The sequence below is a fragment of the Nycticebus coucang genome, chromosome 15, assembly GCF_027406575.1.
Source record: "Nycticebus coucang isolate mNycCou1 chromosome 15, mNycCou1.pri, whole genome shotgun sequence".
Lineage (NCBI taxonomy): Eukaryota > Metazoa > Chordata > Mammalia > Primates > Lorisidae > Nycticebus > Nycticebus coucang.
In genome coordinates this window covers 90,922,677-90,944,973 of record NC_069794.1, presented here as the reverse complement: position 1 = coordinate 90,944,973, position 22,297 = coordinate 90,922,677, and the positions used below count along the sequence as shown (strand labels likewise).

At 40.7% G+C, this 22,297-nt stretch overlaps 1 non-coding gene across 1 annotated transcript; it reads left to right on the top strand.

The window, feature by feature from the left end:
- Nucleotides 1–13,456: 13,456 nt before the first annotated feature.
- On the top strand, nt 13,457–13,674 carry LOC128567160 (small nucleolar RNA U3). The gene has a single exon (XR_008374803.1). It is a non-coding gene; the product is annotated as a small nucleolar RNA U3 (small nucleolar RNA).
- Nucleotides 13,675–22,297: the final 8,623 nt, after the last annotated feature.

The following is a 22,297-nucleotide window of genomic DNA, read 5'->3' as shown; positions in this document are numbered from 1 at the left end:
ATTATGAAACTTTCTGTATCCTTATGTTTTAAATGTCAGATTATAAGCAGGAAAATTGGGTTTTGTTGTTTAATCTGCATGGCCATCTGCCTTTATCTTTTAGGAGGAATGTTTCACTGAGCTACAGCTATCCACTATTCAGTCAGCTCTTCTCACCATCCCTGAACACCTGTAGCTGATCATACTCTTCAGTTCTTATTTTGATTTGATATGAGGGCTATGAGAGAATACTCCGGAGGAGGAAATGAAGAGTACAAACTGAAGCCTAACATGAGCAAACATTAGTGTTATCCAGCCAAATTATGTGGTACAATACTAAGATTATTTTTATAAGATACATGAAACATTGTCAATGATCTTTGATGAACCATGAAAAATAGAGGTGCTAAAAGCACATGGCCTTATGTTCAAAAGAAGAAAGTAGGTTATTTTGATCTTGACAGTAATCTTGGGGGAAATTCTAAAATCAATGTTTTAGAAAAAATGGTTTATATCTTCAGAAGAGGAAACAGCTATTATTAAGCCAGAATGTAACTTAAAGTTTAACTTAAAACTTCATATAAAATTATTTACATTTCCTTTTTTGTGGAAGGATTATCAGATCAGCGAGCAGTCCAGAAAGTGACAGACATAATGATCCTGGAATTCAAGCCATCTGACATAATATTCGTGGGACATGCTGGAGGAATTTGGAGGGAGTGGATGGCATCATAATTGGGTTCATTTGAAACTGATTAATCAATGGCTGCAAAGTGGGTAGCCTTGGCACCCTGTGATTTATCATTATTTCAAACAATGACTCAGGTAAATACCTAGGAAGGGCTCTTGTGAAACAGGTGGATGACATGAAACTTTCAGAGGTGAAATATGTGTTGAATAACAGAACAGGGCTCACAAGCCTCCCTTAAGCCATAAGGGAGGGATGAATAAGGTCAGGTATTTAAATCCAAACATAAACTTGAGAAGATAAAACTTAACAGTAGCATGTGTGAAAAGGATTTTTAAACACTTTAGATCCAACTTCACAGTAAGCTCCATATGAGGCAGCAGTGCAATGGCACTTCCGGAAAGTCTGTTTGGCTCTTCTTATAAAAGCATCATGTAGCAAAGAGAGAGAGAGTGGCACCGGCACATATACTTTGAATACCAGGGTTTTTCTCTCCTCCCACCAGTAATCCCATAACACCTGCTGAAATGTGGTGTCAGCAGCAATTCTAGAAATCAGAGTCTTCTCCAAGCAATGGAATACTCCAGAGGCAATGGGAATTCCAAAGCAAAGGAATGTGACTTGGCAGTTTCCTTGATGCATGAAGATGGTTTGGGCATCTGGAATACCATGATCAAAGAACAGCTGTTGATATACGAGGGCAAGATCAAGTTTTACAAAGACCTTCCCACTCCCCTAAAGAAATCCACAGAGCGTTGCTGACCTGACCAAAAGCAATGGAAACCAGAAGAAATGGGCCTGTTCTTCATGCTGGTGAACTCCAGCTGTTCGCGAAGAACTCCTTTTCTAGTAAACACTACTAGCACATATGTAAATAGTTCAAGGACACAGTTCTGTATTGAATCACTTACAAAGTACTTTTTGTCTCCTGCCCCTGGCAGAGCAGTTTTTCTCCAAATTGAAACCCATAGGTCATTTGTTTCTTGAGAGCCATGAAAAAAAATGATGTGTGGCCAAATACGTGGGCACATTGAGTGAACAGTATATTTTTACTTTTAAATTGAAGTTATATTAGTTATCAAATAACAAAAGGAATAATTTTTTTAAAAGGCACTACTACAGAGCAGCGCCTATGGCTCAGTGAGTAGGGTGCTGGCCCCATATACCCATGCTGCAGGTGGGTTCAAACCCGGCCCTGGCCAAAACTACAATAAAAAAATAGTGGGGCATTGTGGTGGGCGCCAGTAGTCCCAGCTACTCGGGAGGGTGAGGTGAGAGAATCGCCTAAGCCCAAGAGCTGGAGGTTGCTGTGAGCTGTGACAGCACGGCACTCTACCGAGGGCAACAAAGTGAGACTCTGTCTCTTAAAAAAAAAAGGTACTACTACAGGCCTAAATAAAAATACTGGTCCCTTATCCCATCATTCCCTGGTCCCCTTTGTATGAGAACTGATGTCTGTTATTTTTAACTTCTCTGGAAACTTTTAGAAACTTCTTTTTCTCCCTGAATTCTGAAACTCCACATTATTGTGTTGTTTTCTATTTTTCTCCGGCTAACGCGCTGGGGAACTTTAAACTGGTTTTTGCTGTTTCTCTTGCTATTTGACATATTTAATCTATGTAACATACTTAATATTTCTTTTGTCTGTTTGTTTGTTTTTGAGGCAGAGTCTCACTCTGTCCCCTAGGTAGAGTGCTGTGGTGTCATAGCTCATGACAGCCTCAAATTGTTGGGCTCAAGCTATCCTCCTGCCTCAGCATCCCAAGAGGCTGGAGACTACAGGCGCCCGACACAACACCTGGCTAGTTTTTAGTAGAGACAGCGTAGCTCTTGCTTAGGCTGGTCTCGAACTCCTGAGCTCAATCAATCCACCCGCCTTGGCTTCCCAGAGTGCTAGGATTATAGGTGTGTTATCCTATACTTACTAATTCTTGATCCTTTAGATGTCACCTATTGCTATCTATGAAACAGGACACTGCTCTAGTTTGAATGTTTGTTCTCCCAACACCTCCTGCTGAAGTTTAGTCCCTCATGTTGGAGGAGGGGCCTTACAGGAAGTGCTTGGGTCCTAGGGAGTACAGATCCCTCATGAATGGCTTGGTGCCCTCCTCATGACAATGAGTTCTCAGTTTTACTTCCTTCCAGAGCTGATTGTTAAAAATAGCCTGGCACTTCCTTCCACTCTCTCTTCCTTCCTCTGTCACCAGGTGCTCTCTACACACACCAGCTCCCCATCCCCTTTTGCGAGAGTGGAAGCTTCCCAACGCCCTCACCAGATGCAGATGGCCGTGCGGTGCTTCTTGTACAGCCTGCAGAACAGTTTAAGCCAAATCACGTAAACTACCCAGCCTCGGGCCTTCCTCTGTAGTAGCCCACATGGACTAAGACAGATTTTCTGCTCTATCAGTTCCCACTCTCCACTGCTCCCAGCATACTCACGTCACTGTTCATGTTCAAAGCCATATGTTCCTAGTTGGTTATATAACTATTATTCATTGTTGGGCCACAGGTGTTACCTTTTCTTTGTTTAACGACTTCTTGCATCACTTGGGGTTATAAGTGACTTCTTGTCTGTTTGGTTAGTCTTGGGTGTCCATCAATAACTTACAGCAACCTCTACTAACACAGTGACTTTCAACTGGCATGTCATGAGAGGATCTTAGGTGTGCTGTGAAAATGTTTAAATATCATTAATTATTTTCAAAAAAGATCCAAAGCACAGTAAGTATATTATTTTTCTTACTTTTTTGATCAACGTAATTTAAGCGTGCCACAGAAGTTTAACTGTAGGCTCAAATGTGCCGAGATAACAAAGGTTGAAAAACACTGCTCTCGCATAACTGAGGCTGCCCTCCAAATCATTTCAAACACGTTAAATATTCTAACCATGTGGCTTTCTTGTCGAGCATGTGTCTCCTGGAGCTCCCCTGTCCTCTTGTGCCCAGCCAGTTCTGCAGTTGTCTGAAACTGCAGTGGAGCTGTTGTTCTGGAACTGCCTCATCATCCCCAGAATGTTTGTTATTTCCTGGGTGTGCTAACCTCCCTGCTTCCTTCCCAGAACTTACAGGGCTCTCTTTCTTTGTTTCCTCTGTTTATTTTGCTGGAGCAGATTCTCCAAGGGCATCCTAGAAAAGCCTAGGGAAAAAAAAATGTTTGGAGATTTTCAATGGTTGATAGTGTCTTCATTCTAAACTCACACTGGATATTAACAGTAAGTTTAGAAATTTAGAAATTCTAAATTGAAGATTTCTTTCCCTCAGTTCTGTTACCATTGAGCTGGCATCCTGACTCCTCATGTGTAGTCTCATTTCACAAGTGTCGTTGTCTTGGTGGGAGAGGGCTTGTCCAGGGCAGGCTGTATGCTGCTGATGTGGTGGCCGCTTCCTTGGAGTACCCCAGATTCTATCTCTAGGCCTTTCTCTGGTCCCATCAACTTCCCACAAAGTGACTCCTCCCATCTCCTGCTGGGAGAATCCACACTTGGCTGTGAGTACTCGGGCAGTCAGATGAGAAAGAGGCACAGAGCGGGCCTCACTAGTCAGTGCCAATCCTTACTCAATCCTTCTGTTTCATGTGTCACCTAATTTCTCATTCCTGATGTCTCTAATATCAAATCCCTCTGGGTTTATTTTCACAGAGACTCAAACACCCATCCTCTGCCATCATAGGGGAAAGGTACTCATTCTGTCCTATGGGACAAAGCAGAAAAACAGTGGTTCTAATTGTGCCTTCTAGTAAGCTTTCAAATCCACTTCCTGCTTTCAGATTTAACTTCACCTCTGGCTTCAGAGGTTTCTGGTGCCTTCCGTTTCAAGTCCTTGGAAATGGAAGATTCAAGTGAACTTGTTTCTGGCCTTTCCTCACTACTAGCTTATATTTCTACTGTCTTTGATCTAGAAGTTTTAGCTGTATCACTCATTCCTCTGCTTTACAGCTTCCAAAATGTTGACACCATCTTTTATCTGCCCTTTCATTTTTGCCCGTTTTCCTTGTCCTATGGCTTTCCTATGGCTTTTTTATTTAAAATCCTTTTAAGTGCCATTTTAACAGTCATTCACGAAGGACCAGATATGTAAGTGTGTGTTTAAACCACTATGCTATCTAAAAGGTTTGGGGATGTTTTTTGTTTGTTTGTTTGCTCAGTTTCTTTGTGATTGAGAAGGGGATGGATACTGTGCAGTACATTTGTGAAAGTTAACTTGGTTGCTATCACAGACATCCTCTCAGTTTTGCAATTTACAGCACAAGGAAGGTCTCTGTCTTGCTCACAACACATGCTACCAGCTGCAGATTGCCATGGCTGTGCCCCACATATCTTCTCATCCCAGGACCCAGGCTGAGAAAATAGTTTTGATGTAAAACATGCCCGATATGGAGCATGAGAAATGGCAGGAATGGCCAAGGCATCTTAGAATTTCTGCTTGGGTGTTTGCATTTCATCAGAATGTCTCACACTGAGCCCAAAGGTTATGGGGTAAGAGAAGTCTCCTTCTCTCCTGCAGGCACCACCCTTCACGTCACAATCGGCAGGGATGCGTGATTCTCTTGTAAAGAAAAGGAGAATGGGTAATTCAGAACACCAGTGCAATCTACCAACATATTACAAACTTAAACGTTTGAGTATGGAACCTTGTCTTTATAATAGTTGCAAACACTTTATAGTTTAGAGAGTCTGAGTTGAGAGAGAGTTTTCTGTGTGTTCCAAATACATTCCTAAGGACATAGAATGATGTAATAAAGGGGGAAAGCCCAGATTTTCAAAGCAAAATTCATTTCTAATGATGGTTCTATCACTTGCTTGATTATGTAGCTTTGGGAAACTTAATTTCTCTGAAGCTCTTTCCTCATTTGTGAAAATGGACATAACAACATTTACTTTTCACCTTTAGTGAGAGGATTAGATACAATGTAGGTAAAGGATCTAGTGTGCTATAGTCGGCCATTGGTAAACATTTCTTGAATAAATGGATGGATGAATAGATGAAAGAGTTAATGACTTAATAAAAGGTTTTAACTAAAGCAGTGTTGGCTATCCCATTTGAAACTTCTGACATCTTGAGGAATTATTTGAGTTATCTTTCATGACTCATAGTAATTATTAAAATAGCCTTCTCAAGAAACCTTTTTACTTTTCTTCTTGTCAAATTTTTATCTTAATCTTGAATCTTCAAGAAGGGGTTAAGTATAAACTGCTCCCAACATGATCAGAAGCAGATATTCCCAAGCGGATCCAAAGATGTCAGAAGACTGGAATTCCTGTGTGCCTGTGTGTAAATATTGGCAAATCTCTGCAGCTATGTGCTGTAGACATTTAGAAGCTATTTCTTCCCTTTTGAGGCATGTTCTGAAACAAAATTGTCAAATTATTTTTATAGTTTGGGGTCATTTTATTAGATGGTTGTAAATAACATCTTTTCTTCTATCAAGAGATGATTTTGGAAAAATTCACCATCTATTGAAATTACAAAGTCATCCCATATTACATTATCCAAAAAAGTCACCAGCAGGCTACTACAGAAACAGGTCATTTGGCTACATGTTGTAATTAGTAGTACACAAAATTGTTGGTTCTTTTTATCAGATGTTTGTTGCCGAAATTACCAATGATGTTGGTGCAAGAATGCACCTTAAATTATTCCAGAAGTCTTTCAAATTCCCAAGTTCAAAATGATGGACCGATGGTAAGACATGGTGGGGGCAGGAGACCTTTGTACTTCACAAATTGTCACCAACACAATGATGGTGAGAACCCCCAATTCTGTCTTCTTCAGACATAGTGCAAGCTAGTGCTCCACCTGGCTTAAAAGAAGTTGCTTAACTAACCCAACATTTATCTAGGTGCCCCACGTAGTTATCTACAGCACAAGGAATGCCAGGGCTCTCTGAAAGAAATCATATTAGTTTCCTTACCAGTAGGTTAGTTTTTATTTTTTTCAAAAGCAATCCATTTTTTCATGAGTTAACATTTCCTCGAGTGGGGGGAAAAAGAGTAGTCAAAGAAATAACAGGTATTCCATGAGAAATTTGTTTGTTGTGGCATAATTATTCTAGCCTAACTTCACAAATTATCAAGGCACGCTACCTAGAAACTCATTAGGACTGAGAAACACTGAAAGAACACTAACGTGCCAACGACACGTTTCTTGGTATAGATACATAATAGTTCCTCCACTTAGAATGGTTTGAAATAGAAAATAAAATAGGTGAATGGGACTTGCCTTTATGAAACTATTTCAAAGTGTTCTTTATTACATTGTAGGAAAAAATTGGCAATAAAAGGAAAATACTCATAGAATCCAATACCAAAGGGACCAGCACTCCCAGGGATTTGCCTCCAAAAGTTCTTCTGTAATGAAGAAAATGATGCAGTGATCCAGTGAATTAAAAAGCAGACAAATTGGCTTTCTTTCTTTATTATTTTTAATTTTTTAAGACAGAGTCTCACTCTGTTGCCCAGACTAGAGTGCTATGGCATCAGCCTAGCTCACAGCAACCTCAAACTCTTGGGCTCAACTGATCCTCTTGCCTCAGTCTCCAGAGGAGCTGGGACTGCAAACACCTGCCATGACACCCAGCTGGTATTTCTATTTTTAGTAGAGACGGGTTCTCACTCTTGTTCAGGCTGATCTCAAATTACTCTGCTCAAGGGATTCTTCTGCCTCAGCCTCCCAGAGTGCTGGGAGCCACCACACCAGGCCAAGAATTAACTTTCTGGAAAAGAATGACTGAGAGAGACATCACAGACTTCAAGAAAAAAGGAAGAAGGTTTTCAGAGGGAACTATCTGATACTCTAAAACAAATGTTTCACTGGTAAACCAAGGAGGGATGGAAAAATTTTCAAAGCTATATAATAGGCACCAAGGTATCGTTGACAGCCTTAGCCTATTCCTTGGTGTCTACTTGGGTCCCCACCCTCTGTCACAGGCTGCCTGACTCATCCTTCCAAGCACCCATTTTATCAGAAGAAAAAAATGTCTGGGTTTCCATCAAAGCAAAGGAGCTAGAACTTAAATAGGAGAAATAGTTTATAGCCTTTCACCAAAGGACCTCAACTGCTTTTTGTACGTAATTTATTTTCATCTTTTCCCAAGTTCCTGTATGGATTGAGATAATATGAATCTAATGGTTACAGAACTAGTGGTTGATGGTTGCGAATAGTATCTGATGACTGTGGAAGAGTGAACACACAGTGTAGCAAATCTAGAATGATGTCATCTATAAGAGTAGAAATAAGCCTTTTTAAATTAATAGGCCCTTTCTATTACAATACTTGATTTTCCTCTACCTCCATAAAAGAAAGTTTTGTAAAGCCTAAAAATTGTAAGTGTACGTGTTCAAGGTTCACCACAGAAGATCCTCCATACTGTTTATGTTGAAAATCCTTAAAAGCAATTGTTTTGTATTTCTTCAGATGCCTGTCTAGCTACATGCCTCAGAGAAAATATGCATAAAAACTCCGAACTTTAAATCTCTCTCCTATAAAGGAACTCTTTAGATTAGAGCTTAATATCCATCAAAATTTAAGCTCATGTCAAATTTGTTTTTAATATGTGCCCCAATGTTAGCAAAGAAGTGTTCTTTGGAGGTATGCTTTGTACTTGGGCTTACCGTAGAATTAAGAGTAAGGAATATGTTTGAAAAGGGAAAGAGATCCTTCTAACTTTTAAGAAGAGTATGAAAACTTGTTTAAAAACTTTGAAACTAATAAAGATGGCAAGAATGAGAAAGTCCTGGAATGTGGAGGTATATTACAAAAACGATCCCATATGCAGAGTTGATATTGCAAAAATAATACTAACAACTAATATGTTGACACTGCTTTTTCAAATGATTTGCATCTTCACCAACAAGCCTAACTGAGAAAGGTCAAGATAACAGCATTGTCAGGAAGAGACAAAGTTATTAGGATTTAAAATAACAATACCTGGGCCAGCCACAGTGGCTCACGCCTATAATCCCAGCACTCTAGGAGGCCGAGGTGGGAGGATTGCTTGAGCTCAGGCGTTTTGAGACTAGCCTGAGCAGGAGTGAGACCCTCATTTCTACTAAAAATAGAAAAATTAGCTGGACGTTTGGTGAACATCTGTAGTCCCAGCTACTCGGGAGGCTGAGGCAAGAGGATTGATTAAACCAAGGAGTTTGAGGTGCCTATGAGCTGGGCTGATGTCACAACCCTCTACCCTGGGCAATGGAGTGACACTCCATCTCAAAAAATAAATAAATAAATAAATAAGTAAGAAATTAAATAACATCGCATGCGTGCCATGAAAGATGGACAGCTGTGACTCAATGTTTCCTCCATGAATGAATAATAAAAAAAAAAAAAAATTAAAAACTGGGCAGCGCCTGTGGCTCAAAGGAGTAGGGCACTGGCCTCACATACCAGAGGTGGTGGGTTCAAACCCAGCCCCGGCCAAAACCTACAAAAAAAAAAAAAAATTAAAAACCTATTTCCAGAACAGTTGGAATATGAATATGAGAGTTTTGAACCGTAGGCTTATGTCTATATTAGTAAAACAGAGCAGAGGCAGCATTCTTTGTAAAAGTTCTCTGTATATTTTATATTGAAATGCTCAAAAAGGATTAGAGGGGCTTTTCAAAGGAAGTTTAAAATGATGATTATACAGTTTTAATAACTTGGCTATATTTCGTGGAAAGGCTGTTGTTTGTGTGACAGTTTAGGGAAGAAAAACACAAGAGTCATTTACTTTGGATCAAAATAATTATATTCATTCTCAATAATCAGTTAAGACAAATTAATTTCTGGAGTCCATTTGTTCATAGCCAATTTTAAAGGTCACTGTGTGCCAGCGAGTTGGAAACAGAAACTCACAGAAACAAATCCTACCAACACGTGTATACCACAGTACTCAAAAGTGCCAGGCGTTTTTCAGAGCCAACCTGGGTTTGCTGCATTGTGGGCTGTGGCAGGTCTTAGAGGACAGATTCCCGGCTGCACTGGTGCCGGGATTCACTGTCAGTGAAATCCTACAGGAGACGTTTGTGCTGCTGACTTTTAATCAAAGTGTCCCTCCCTCACTCTTTCTTTTGGGATGAGATGTTGCTGGACATATGCTGCTTTGATTTGTGGTTCCTGCTTTGAAGGCGCAGTAAATCCTGACCTGCTGTCAACAGTGGGTCGCACCAGGAGCCCGTGTGTGAGTTGAGGCATCCGTGTGTGGACGATGCCAGGCAGGCAAGCCACCTTGATGCTGTCCTTTGTATTCACTTGCTGTTGCTGCCATAACAGATGACACAATTTAGCAGCGTCTTCCAGAAGACACCTGGGTTTCTGTGTAGAGTGCTGACATTAAGGTAGGAGCTGGGCTGTGAACCACCTGTAACTCACTGTGGACCGCAGCATTTCCAGCGTCTGGGCTGCCACCTCCCAAGGCTCAGGGCTCTCTCTATGATCAAAGCCCCAGGGGCAAGTCATGTCCTTAAATGATCAAAGCCCCAGGGGCAAGTCATGTCCTTAAATGATCAAAGCCCCAGGGGCAAGTCAAGTCCTTATCAGGCTGTCACGCCCCTTCCGCCTTCTCCACTGGCAGAGCCCTCTGGCTCTCCCTTCCTCCAGGGGCTGATATAATCACACTGGGTGCACCTGATAATCAGGGATGATCTATCTCAAGGTCTGCACCAGTCATCTCATCTGCGGAGTCTTTTTTTTCCAAGTAGAGTCACATATTCAAAAGTTCCAGGGGTTAGGGCACAAACATCTTTGGAAGGCTACTGTCCTGTCCACTGTAGCCTACTTGAAATCTCCACAGCACAGTTTCTGTGCCGGTACGTAAGGACAGTGAGCTGCTGCTGCTGCTGCTGAGCTGTCCTTTCAGGGGCACTGAAACAAAGCACGCTCCTGGAGCTCCATTTATTGCCCCTAAAAATGCAGGGCTATCTTTCCAGTTCACTGTAAATCTACCTATATGCACTCTGGTCGGGAAAGAGATGAAACCCTGGATGACATTGCTTTCTACTCACATTTCTGTAAATCTTTGCAATAAATCTACAATAATTCTGAGCCTATATGTAATCTGAACCTACCATTTCTAGCGGGCCCAGTGGATTGACTGATAGAGCATAAAAAGTCACATGTTGCTGGATCTTGAAAAATAGAAAATTGGGTGGGGGGGCATTATTGAGGCCCTTTATATGTTAAGAACTGCGTTAGCTGCCTCGCATAAATGATTTTATTTAGTCCTCATATGAGTCCTGTAAGACAGGTACCATTCTGCTACTGAAAAAAAAAAGAGGCTGAGAGGGACCAAATTACAACAGATAAATTATGGAACAAAAACATACACTCTGACTCTGAGGCTGGAGTCCTCCCCATTTCAACTTGGAAGAAGATGGGGAAAAGAGCAGAGATAATTATTCCAGGAAGGCGGCATAGTTTGTACAAGAATATGCAACTAATCAAAGTTATTTTATTTTTAGCCAAGGAGGGAAAGAGAAAAGATGGCTGCCAGGTTGCTGAACTTGACAACTGCAGAAATGAACGAAACAGGAAAACCAACGGTGGCTCTAAGATTAGGTGCAGCAAGTGGATGTGTCTAAATTTTTAAAATAAATACAGGACTCAAAAAATCCAAGTATAAGTTTTCTTGCAAAACTTTTAGAGCTCCAAAAATTCCAGCCAAGCCAGAAATTCCACAGGCTCAGCTCATCACACTGTTGCCCCTGGTATTTCTACTTTCATTCTTAGCATAACCTGGAATGTCTGGAGTTTGGGAGAGGACCTGGTCTCCCTGTTGCCTCGAACTTCCTTTTGCTACAAAAAGTAAATCCAACACCTCAGAACTTGTTCTAAAACAAGTAAAATAATGTAGAAAGTCCTTCCTCTGTTATAGTTTTTCAGAAGGGCAATGTACTACGTATTAGTCAAGTTTCTCTAGAGGATGTGTGTGTGTGTGCGTGCGCGTGTGTGTATACACACATACCTGGAGATTTATTTTAAAAAATCCACTTATGAGATTATGGAGGATGGCAAGTTCAAACTCTGCAGGACCCAGAGGCCCAGAAAGAGCCAGCACTATCTATCTTTCAAGTCTAGAGGCCAACTGGGCAGGATTCCTTCTTATCAGGGGAGGTCAGTCTCTTACTCTATTCAGGCCTTCAGATGACAGGATGAGGCCCACCCAGCTTAGGGAGAGCAATCTGCTGTATCCAAAATTTAAATCTGGGCACCATGGCCCAGCTAAGTTGACACAAAAATTAACCCTCAGAGCCACTCAAGAACTATTCATGTTGTGTCAACTTAGAGAGTCCCATCATACCCGTGTTTTTGCAATATTTTTTTAATGGATGTTTTGTGAAATGGGTGGAGCTCACAAAATCCAATTAAACTCCCTGAAATACCTTGTATAGGAGAAATACTGTGGCCTCTTTCCAAATAGCTAATTCCAATACATGAGAGAATTCTGTAACACTAAGATACAGCCAGGAAAAGCTCTGGAGCCTGGATGTTCAAGTTCTATTAAGTCATAGTCAGTGAACCTGCTACAGAGACTACAGGATGAGATAAATGAGTCAAAATAAAAAAAAAAAAAAAACGCATGTTTTTTAAGGATAGAGATAGATGCAGAGGGGAAAATAATTAAACCATCTGAACACATTTAAACATTTCCTTACACACATTTCCTGTGTGTACACACAAAATCACCTGAAATTATTTTTTAAATTGTCTGAAATAAATAAATACATTTATATGTTTGTATACACATTTTAGGTCTTAGCTATGAACATTTTTGTATTTAAGCAAATGTACGTTTAAATCTGTACATTTAAATATTTTCCTATCATCTGTTTCAAGTAAAAGCCAGCCACATGCTTCATGGTAAAAATGTTAGAAACAAACAAAAAGAAAAAAGAATGCTAGAAACATTCTTACTGTGGTCAGAAGCAAAATAAGGATGACTATTTACTATCAACACTATTATATTTAACTGTTTAAAAATGAGGGTAACAGACAAGCAGATAAAAAATTATGAGATGAAATTTTAAAATGTATATTTTAATTGGAAAGTAAAAACTATATATATTTATGGTGTACGGTATGATTTTTTAATCTATGTATATGTTATGGAATGGCTAAATCAATCTACTTAAAATATGAATTATACCTCATACTTACCATTTTTGATGGTAAGAATACTTAAAATCTCCTAGAAATTTTCAATTATATAATATATATTATATACAATTATGTTACATTTATAAGTATAAACTATAATATAGTAATTATAATACACAATAGCTCTCTTGAACTTATTTCTTTTCTCTAACTGAAATTTTGTGTCCTTAGACTAAGAAGGAGACAAAAACATTTTTGAAAAAAACAAGTATAAAATTATTTTTCAGATAATATGGTTGTAGGTTTGAAAAGTACTCAAGCAAATCAACTGAAAAATTATCATAAACAATAGAGATTTCTATAAGGTTACTGGACTCAAAATTAATATATAAAAACCAATGGCTTTATATATAGGTAACCACCAATTAGAACAACCAAAATAGAAGGAAAGAATTTATTTAAAACAGTAACCACAAACAAACAACCACTAGGAATAAAGTTAGTAAGTTATGAGTTATATGCACAAGAAAAAATTTAAATTCTTCAGAGAAGACTTGAACAAAAGATTCTGTTCTTAGATAAGAAAATTTAATAATTATAAGAATGTTAATTCTGTCTAATCTACAAATGTTATTTCATCCTTTATGAAGTAGTAATGCAAAAATATTTAATTAATTAATGATAAAGTTCATGTAAAAAAAATAAACATCTCATCAAGACTATACTTTCAGGCGTCATTTCTGTAGTTTGTGACTAGAGAAGTCTCTCTGAATGTGTAGCACACCGAAAACCACGAGGAGGAGGTGTGGTGTTTTCTTCTGAGCGTGAAGTTGGCATTTGGTGGTGCAGCTGCTGTAATTGCCACTTGCTGTTGACGATCGTTCTTCTTCTCTTAGGAGAGAAGAAAGAGGGAGAAAACATGGTCTGAGTGGAGAAATAAATTTAAATAAATAAATAAATAAACATCTATGCACGGCTAGAATAATTGTAGAAGAGAGGAGGGGCCAAGGTGGTGGACTAGAGACAGGTGACACACACCACTGTCACAGGAGGACCGAAAGTGGTAGGTAGATATTCACCTTTGGATTGACTGTCTAGGAGAAAGCATTGGGAATCAGCAAAGAGGCAATTGGATGCACTCAGAGTGAAAGAAAAGGAAGCGGGTGACCTGCTTGGCAGGATAGGAGTGACCTGAGGAAGGCGCCCACACGTGGGGAAGAAACAAAGGAGAGAGCCCGCAGCCTCCACGTCTCCCCTGCAGACATGGCACTCAGAGCTGCACAGGCACCCAGACTGACACGGGGAACAGAGTGGAGACTGTGCAGTGTCACTGCTCTGGAGAAAAGGCACGGTGGGGTCTTGCTGGTGCCTGAACTCTGGGCACTGTAACTGGTGCCATTTTGAGGTCCCAGCCCTAGAGCACTGTATCTATCCAGGGGTTGGATCCATTGCTGCCACCTCACCATGTCCCCTACCAGGCTGGAGAGACATCACATAAGCCAGGCCCTCTCAGATACCCACTGCCAAAGGAGGACCCAGTTAGAGCAGGTGTCCACAGACTTAGCACCTGCAGCTGCTGCTGGGGCCACCCTGCCCAGTGACAGCTGCCTCAGGACCTGAGCAGAGAATGCACCCTGCCACTACTTCCCAGGCAGCACCACCACTACCAAGACCCAAGGATGCCCTGCACAGACCTCCCACTGATGCCCTGGTGCACTTTGCCTGCTTGTGACATCCACAGGGAATGGAGAGCTGCAGGGAAGCAGCAAGTTAGAGGCTCACAGCACACCTAACCCTTGCCCACCTGCTCATCTTCTGGAGTAAGACTCAAGCACAACATCCACGGACCTGTTCCACCATCCAGGGACCTGTCTCTCTCTTCACGGAGCAGCAGAGTTCCCAGCAGAAAAGAACATGTCTGCCACAAAGCTATCTGTTTTGAGCCAAGAAAAGAGGTTCCAGATGAGAGGCAGCCAGCATAAGAACTCTGGCAATAGGAAAAAACAGGTTGTCTTGACAACCTCAAAGGATCACATTGGCTCCCCAGCAATGGATTTCAAACGAAGAAATTGCTGAAATGTCAGATATGGAATTATGAGTATAAATTGTAAGTAAAATCAATGGAATTAATGAGAAAATTGAAAGCCAATAATGTAGAACATGAATAAAAGATTTACTAAAGAGATAATATAAGAAAAAATAAAATAGATCTTTTGGAAATGAATGTTATTTAGAAAACATCAAAATACAGTGGAAATGTATTTTGTATCTAACAATAGATTAGACCAAGAAGAATTTCAGAGCTTGAAGACAAGGCTTTTGAATGAACCCAATTGAAAATGAGAAAAAGAAGGAAAATGAACAATCTCTGGGAGAAATATGAGGTTAAGTAAAACAAACAAATATAACAATCATAGATATCCCTAAGGGAGAGGAAGAAAAAGAGGAAAGCATGGAAAACCTATTTGCAAGATTAAGGGTGGAAAAATTCCCTGATATTGCTAGAGATTTAGGCACCCAGAAGTAGGAATGTCAGTGAACACTTTGGAAGATTCGAGGCAAAAAGGACATCGAGGTGCATGTCTGTCAGTCTGGCCAAAGTCAAAGTGAAGAGAAAATTCTCAAACCTGTGAGAAGAAAGCATCAAATAACTTACAAAGGAAACCCATCAGGCTACCAGCACATTTCTCAGTAGAAACCTTTCAAGCAACAAGGGATTAGGATCCCATTTTTAGTTTTCTTAAAAAGGATAACAGCTAGATAAGAATTTTGTATCCTCCAAAACTAAGTTTAATAAATGAACAAGAAATAAAGTCCCAGACAAGCACTAAGAAACTTTGCCACCTCCTACACCTGCTCTGCATGAAATGCTTAAAAGTGCTCTACACATGGAACAGAAAATTCGATACCACCAGTGCAAAAACATACGAAAGATAAGACTCACAGCTCTTATAAAATAGTAACACAAGGGAGAAAACAAAGCAAGTAGGTAAACAATCGACATGGTGACCAGAACAGTGTCTCACAGGTCAACACTAAAATCAAAAACAGGCTTAACAGCCCACTTAAAAGATACAGAGTCAACTCATAATCACGAAGTTGTTGAAATGGGTTTTGTGCACTGAAAGCTTGAAGCTAACAGTTAGCAGGTATGCTAATGCTAACAAGTGTGGGAGCAGAGCTGCCGAGAGACACTTTGGACATCCTCCCACAAGAGAGTGCCAGCAGATTGTGGAGCAGACAGGAAGAAAAGCTTCTTCAGATGCAAAACAGAAGGCAGCAGGGTGAGGGACCCTCCACAGTGGACAGACGTGGAGCAGAAGGGGAAGACCTGGATTCTGGAGCACAGCCAAAATGGGATCTCTATGTCAACCAAGATGATAAAAGAAAATGGTAAAAGGATTGCATGAGAAAAAAAAAATGATGATTTCTGAGGACACTAAATGGTGCTTTAACTTTATGAAGAGAGAAGGTTTAAGCCTGAGGACATGAACAAAACTTGCCCCCAAACTTCCAGCAGCCCATGAGAATCAAATTTTGGAATTTTATTCTTATCGGTCTTTAAAAGACTTACAACTTTGAACCGTCCCAAATTGTCAATATGGGTGAGGTCACACCCGCATTTGACATGTCATCCAACAGACCTGTGGACAGCAAAGAAGCAAAGACCATGGCTATTAAAACTAGTGGACATGAGCAAACACACTTCACTGTTGTTCTAGTCTGCTGTGTATACGGGACAAGGCTACCATCTGTGATCATCTTTCAAAATGTTTCTGAAAGAAAAGATTGCCACATGGATGAAAAAGGATGAGTGAATGAAGAAGGCATGAAAATCTGGTTTAGCAAAGTCTGGTCACAAAGGCCTAGAAGACGACTTTTAACAAACTAGCTTTGCTTGTTTTTGGTCACTTCAAAGTCCATGTTACACAAAGTGCAAAAGCAATCACAGCAGACTTGAAAATACTACTAGCTGTGGTGCCTGGTGGGAAACCAGCCAACTGTAACCTCTCGACGTGTCAGTAAATAAGCCTTTTGGGGCCCTCGTGAAGAAAGAGTGGATGTTGTGGATGCAGTCGGCTGGTAATGACTTGACACCCAGAGGGAGAATCCGGAAAGCATCCATTGCCTGGGTTTGTGATTGGATCCTCAGATCATGGAATTGTGTCAAGAAGGAAGTGGTTGTGACATTGTTTAAAAAATGTGTCATCAGCAATGCTGTGGATGGAACTGAGGACAAAATGAAATTTACTGGGATAAAGTCTTCAGAAGACACTGGTAATGTAGAAATGGAAGAAGATGACTGATACGGCTGATGATTGATAGCAACAGTGATGACGAGCTCTTGGCCTTCCATGGTAAGTAAATATCGTAAATTTCTTACTGGTACCTAATCTGCTCTTGTGTTTTGTAACTGTTACATAAAATTTCATATGCCATAATGTGTTTTAAAAATGCTAAAATTCCTTTATAATGCATGACATATGTACCTAAATCTAAGCAATAAAAATTTGAATTAAAAAGTTAAAACAAAAGATTTTTTTCCTGAAAGTCTGGGTCAAAAAAAATGGGTATGTTGGTTCAGTGCCTTGGCTCAGGGGTTAGGGCGCCAGCCACATACACTAGGGCTGGCGGGTTCAAAACTGGCCCTGCTAAACAACAAGGACAACTACAAGAAAAAAATAGCCAGGTGTTGTGGTGGGTGCCTGTAGTCCCAGCTACTTAGGAGGCTGAGGCAAGAGAATCACTTAAGCCCAAGAGTTGAAGGTTACTGTCAGCTGTGATGCCATGGCGCTCTACCAAGGGTGACATAGTGAGACTCTGTCTCAAAAAAAAAAAGAGGCGGTGTACATTATACACAGGAATACATTATACAGGGCAAAATGTGTATGTGTATAAAATATAAGCAGTCCCTGGATTATTAATGAGGTAGGTTCAATAGGTTTTTTCTTGAGTCAAATTTGTAAGTTGGAACAGGTACATTTACCTATTACCTGTAATAGCCTCAGTTCGTAAGTGCAAGTCGTACCCCAGTTGTATGTTTGTAACTCAGGATCCTACCAGTAGAGCCTGTGTTAGTAAGGGCGAGTTGTACAAAAGTTAGATGTTTGTAACTCAAGACTGCCTGTGTTGACAAGGAAATGACTCTCCTAAGTCATAAAAAGATTAACAACTTTACCTACAATAAAAAAGAAAAGATAAAAATTGATAAAAACTTACAAAAGATATATTTAACAAAGATCTAATTTTATTACCATCTGAAGAACTATAAAACAAGAAGGAAAAGTTTGGCAATTATATTAAAAATTAATCAAAGATCTTGGCAGTTCCTGTGGCTCAAAGGAGTAGGGCGCCGGCCCCATATACCAGAGATGGTGGGTTCAGACCCGGCCCCGGCCTAGAAAAACTGCAAAAAGAAAAAAAAAATTATCACAGATCTTGACCAGAGAGTCCTCAGAAAACTACAACGTGAAATGCTTAAAACTCTAAAGAGAGAACATATTTCACTTAGTAAATATGTAAAGTGAAATATCAAATTTACCAAGATCAAAGTTTATTGTTATGTGGAGGAAATGAGAAACACCTCCAATGCATTGAAGCCTAAAGTACATATTGGTACAAGATTATGGAGGTTAATTTAAAAAACACCTAAGAAAATGCAAAATGCATATTGCTTTGAGTCAGCAGTTTCGGTTTTATGGGATTTATCCTACAAAGTCTCTTAGATGAGCGTGAAGACCTATGCCAAAGAATATTTATTGCAGAACTGCTCTCAGTAGTGACAATGTTTAAAATCAACATAAATGTATATCGGTAGATATTTAAGTCAACTACAGCCCATCCACACAATAAAATACTAAGAGAGTTTTTAAAAAGTCATTTCTATCTGTACTAGAACGATTTCATGAATTTAATAATGTGCTCCTGTGTGTGGAAATTGAAGGGGAGAAAGGCTATCTGGTGGTGTGGTGCAGGCACAGTGTAGCTACAAAATAATGCTCGAAAAACTATGGATAGTAGTGAGAAATTAAAGACTTTGGGATAAGATCAGGAGAAAACTTTTCATTGCTGTTATAGTTTTAAAATGGTGACATACTCACACCATCCACTATCCTAATCCCTTCATCGAAATGAATGGCACCATTCAGATTGATCTGGAGACTGGCAAGGTCACTAATTTCATTAAGTTTCTCACTGATGGTGTGTGGTGTATGGTGACTGGAGGTGCTCACCTGGGAAGAACTGGTGTGATCACCAACAGAGAATGACATCCTGGGTCTGTTGACGTGTTTCATGTGAAAGACACCGATGGCCACAGGGTTGCCATTCAGCTCTCTGACATTTCTGTTATTGGCAAAGGTAACAAACCATGGATTTCTCTTCCCTGAGGGAAAGGTGTCTGCCTCACCATTGCTTAGGAAAGGGACAAGAGACTGGCAGTCAGAGCAGTAGCTGAAATGGTCTTTAAGTGACATGTTAAAAGGTCTATGACTTAATTAAAGATTATGTGGCATAAAAAATAAAATGGTGCATCATATGTATACATTATCTGTTATAAGTGAACAAGTAAATTCAACGTCATTGGAAACGTTATGGGTAACTAATTCACAAAATCATATTATAAAAGAAATATTATAGCCCAGGAAGCTATATTACATATTCTGTTCATCGCATTCTTGGATAGCTAAAGGTGTGATATAAGAAGTCTTCACTGTGTATTTATGTCTGATGAAAGAAAATTTGAATAAAAATGTTCCAGCGATTTCACAAATGTATTAAACACAATCATATGTCAAACAATATGAGTAAGAATACACCGAAGGAACATTCCTCACCCTCGAGCCACTTCAAACTTAATAGAATAAATGGGTCTAAAATGACAAGAAAGACAAAATTAAATTTAAAAAAGAAATCAGTGAACAACACAGACTGAAAGAACTTCAGGTGGCTCAAGTAGCATTAAAAGATTATTGCAGGTAAAGAAATCTTTAAGAAAGAAAAAGGTACAGTCTTGCTCTACTCTCTCTGACTTGCAAGACCTTATAAAGAGTAAGTTCTTCCAGTTCTGTTAGTCCTCAGCTGTCCTGAAATGCCCACACAGTTTCACTTAGATGGGAATATTCTGTCCTGACCTAGCACATAGCATGGATGTGCAGCTGTCATACAGCCAGCCACCCAGCCAAGGGGCTGCGAAGGACTCCTCAGGCTATAGGAAGGGGAAGGAGTTCCATAAACAGCAGAGAAAATGTTCCACAAAACCCTGTGTCATCATTACCAGGAACATCTCTTCACAAATTCCAAAAGATTAAAGAAAGTCAAACAATTGACTAGAGATATTCTGATACGTAATGCCCATCTGGAGAAGGTTCCACACCATTCTAGCCTGTTTCTATGACTAATCAGGCCTTTTCTATGATTTGTGACTTAGCAGATGAAAAGGCACTTTAAAAACGAGGTTTCCAAATGTACTTTTTTCCCCTACCTTCTATTATACATGGATTTATACATTCCATACATATTCTATTGAATCTCACAGATTAATAAAACCTTTACCTTTGGTTTAAAATTTGGATTAAGAGAGGAAGTATGGTCAGTCGTTTACTTAAGACAAAGTCATTTTCCCAAAAACTCAAAAAGATTCAAATATGATCACTTCAGATGTATAAAATCAGGGTCAGCGAACAACCGTCTGTGATTCAAATCTTGCTCACCACCCGTTTTTGTAAGTAAACACTTGGGGAACCTAGCCACTATGGTTTGCTTTCATATCCTAACAGCCAAGTGCAATCATTGCCATACAGACCAATGTAGCTTAGGCCGTTAAGGAAACATTTGCTGACCCCTGATTGTGATTCATCGGCTCAGAGCTCCCAAATCTGGAAACTTTCATTTGTCAGCTATGTGGTAACATTAGCTATCATTAAGGCTCTCGCTGGGATAATGACCACGGGCTTCTGAAACTGGACAGGCTTCAGATGAAGTTTCAATGCTCTTGCAAACTTAGTTAAGTGACTTATTCTCTTGTTGTCTTTTTCCTCATTTGTAATGAGAGGATGATACAGTATGTTGGGCAGTGCTGGCCTGGCTTGGCACCGCCCCCTCGCACCCTGAGCTGGCCCATGGCCAGGCTCAGGCCCAGCCGGCCCCCAGTGCCCCATCCCTACCCCCACCCCAACTCTGCTCCAGCGGCCTCAGCTGCCTCAGCCAGGTAATGGCCCATCCTGCCCTCCGGGACTCCTGTGCCACCTCAGCTTCCTGTTTCTCTCCCTGACAGGTAGTGCGGGAGCAGCTGGGTCTGGGAGGAGACCCCTGCCCTGACCCCCAGCTTCTCTCCTCTGCAGGATAGAAGACTATGGGGTGTGACTAAGGGTGCAGCGTACCAACGAGTTGTGACTAGGGCCTGTTCCCTGGTAGGAATTGATAGTGAAGACCCCTAGCACGCTCACACTGACCTGGGCCCATCAGGTCCATTTATCAAATAATTAAAATTGCAATTTCTGATCACCGTGGGTTCTTCAGGAAGGTGCGGGAAAGACACATCATGGGTATTAAGAAGTTTGTCGTGTGGCCGCGCCGTGGCTCATGCCCATAATCCCAGCACTCTGGGGCAGGTGGATCACCTTAGCTCAGGAGTTGGAGACCAACCTGGGCAAGGTCAAGACTCATCTCTGCTAAAAAACAGAAAAACCTAGCCCAGTGTGGTGGCAGGCACCTGTAGTCCCAGCTACTTGGGAGGCTGAGGCAGGAGGATTGCTCAAAACCAAGAGTTGGAGGTTGCTGTGAGCTGTGACCCCATAGCTCTCTACCCAGGGCACAGAGTGAGACTCTGTCTCAGAAAAAAAAGAAAAATTTTTTAGGCAATCGCAACTTGTTAATTATCCCAAAGGCTGAAGGCAACAGCCAGTCCTGCAGGGGGAAAGGCAGGACAAACTTGGTAGCTTAGTTAGCTTCTAAAAGAAGGTGTGTGTTCTCCACCTCCAGAGGGACCCAGCATATACACAGTTCAAGATTACTGTGAGAGAAAGAAATGCTATTTATAATAGTCATGGGGTAAAGCAAGAAAAACAAATGGATAAGAATCCAACTGTCTCCCAGACATACCTCTTCGTGTGTCAGATTCTTTAACAGTCTTAAAATGACAGTCATTTTATTACAGCACAGTTCTGTACTTTAGGCATTTGGGCAGGGCTTGGATCATGGTATTCCCTGGATAGGCCAGCCTGGGGGGGTCTCCAGAAAGCTAGACTCAGTGGTTAGCTAGCTTCAAAGCTAGCTGTGACGTGGTTAGGGTGACTAGAAAGACTAGGCTCAGCTGGGACTGGCAACGGGAGCCTCTAAAGCATGACAGCTCTGAAGAGGTAGACTTAGCACAGCATAGCTCAAGACTCAGAGAGGGCAGCCCCCGGGGGCAAAGGCAACAACCAAAAGACTTCTCGTATCCTGGCCTTGGGAACCATACAGTGTCATTTCCACGACAGTCTATTGATAAGCAAGTCTCTGAGGCCCGACTCTACTCTCAAAGGCAGGAGTCACGGAGAATTTGCAGCCATCCTTA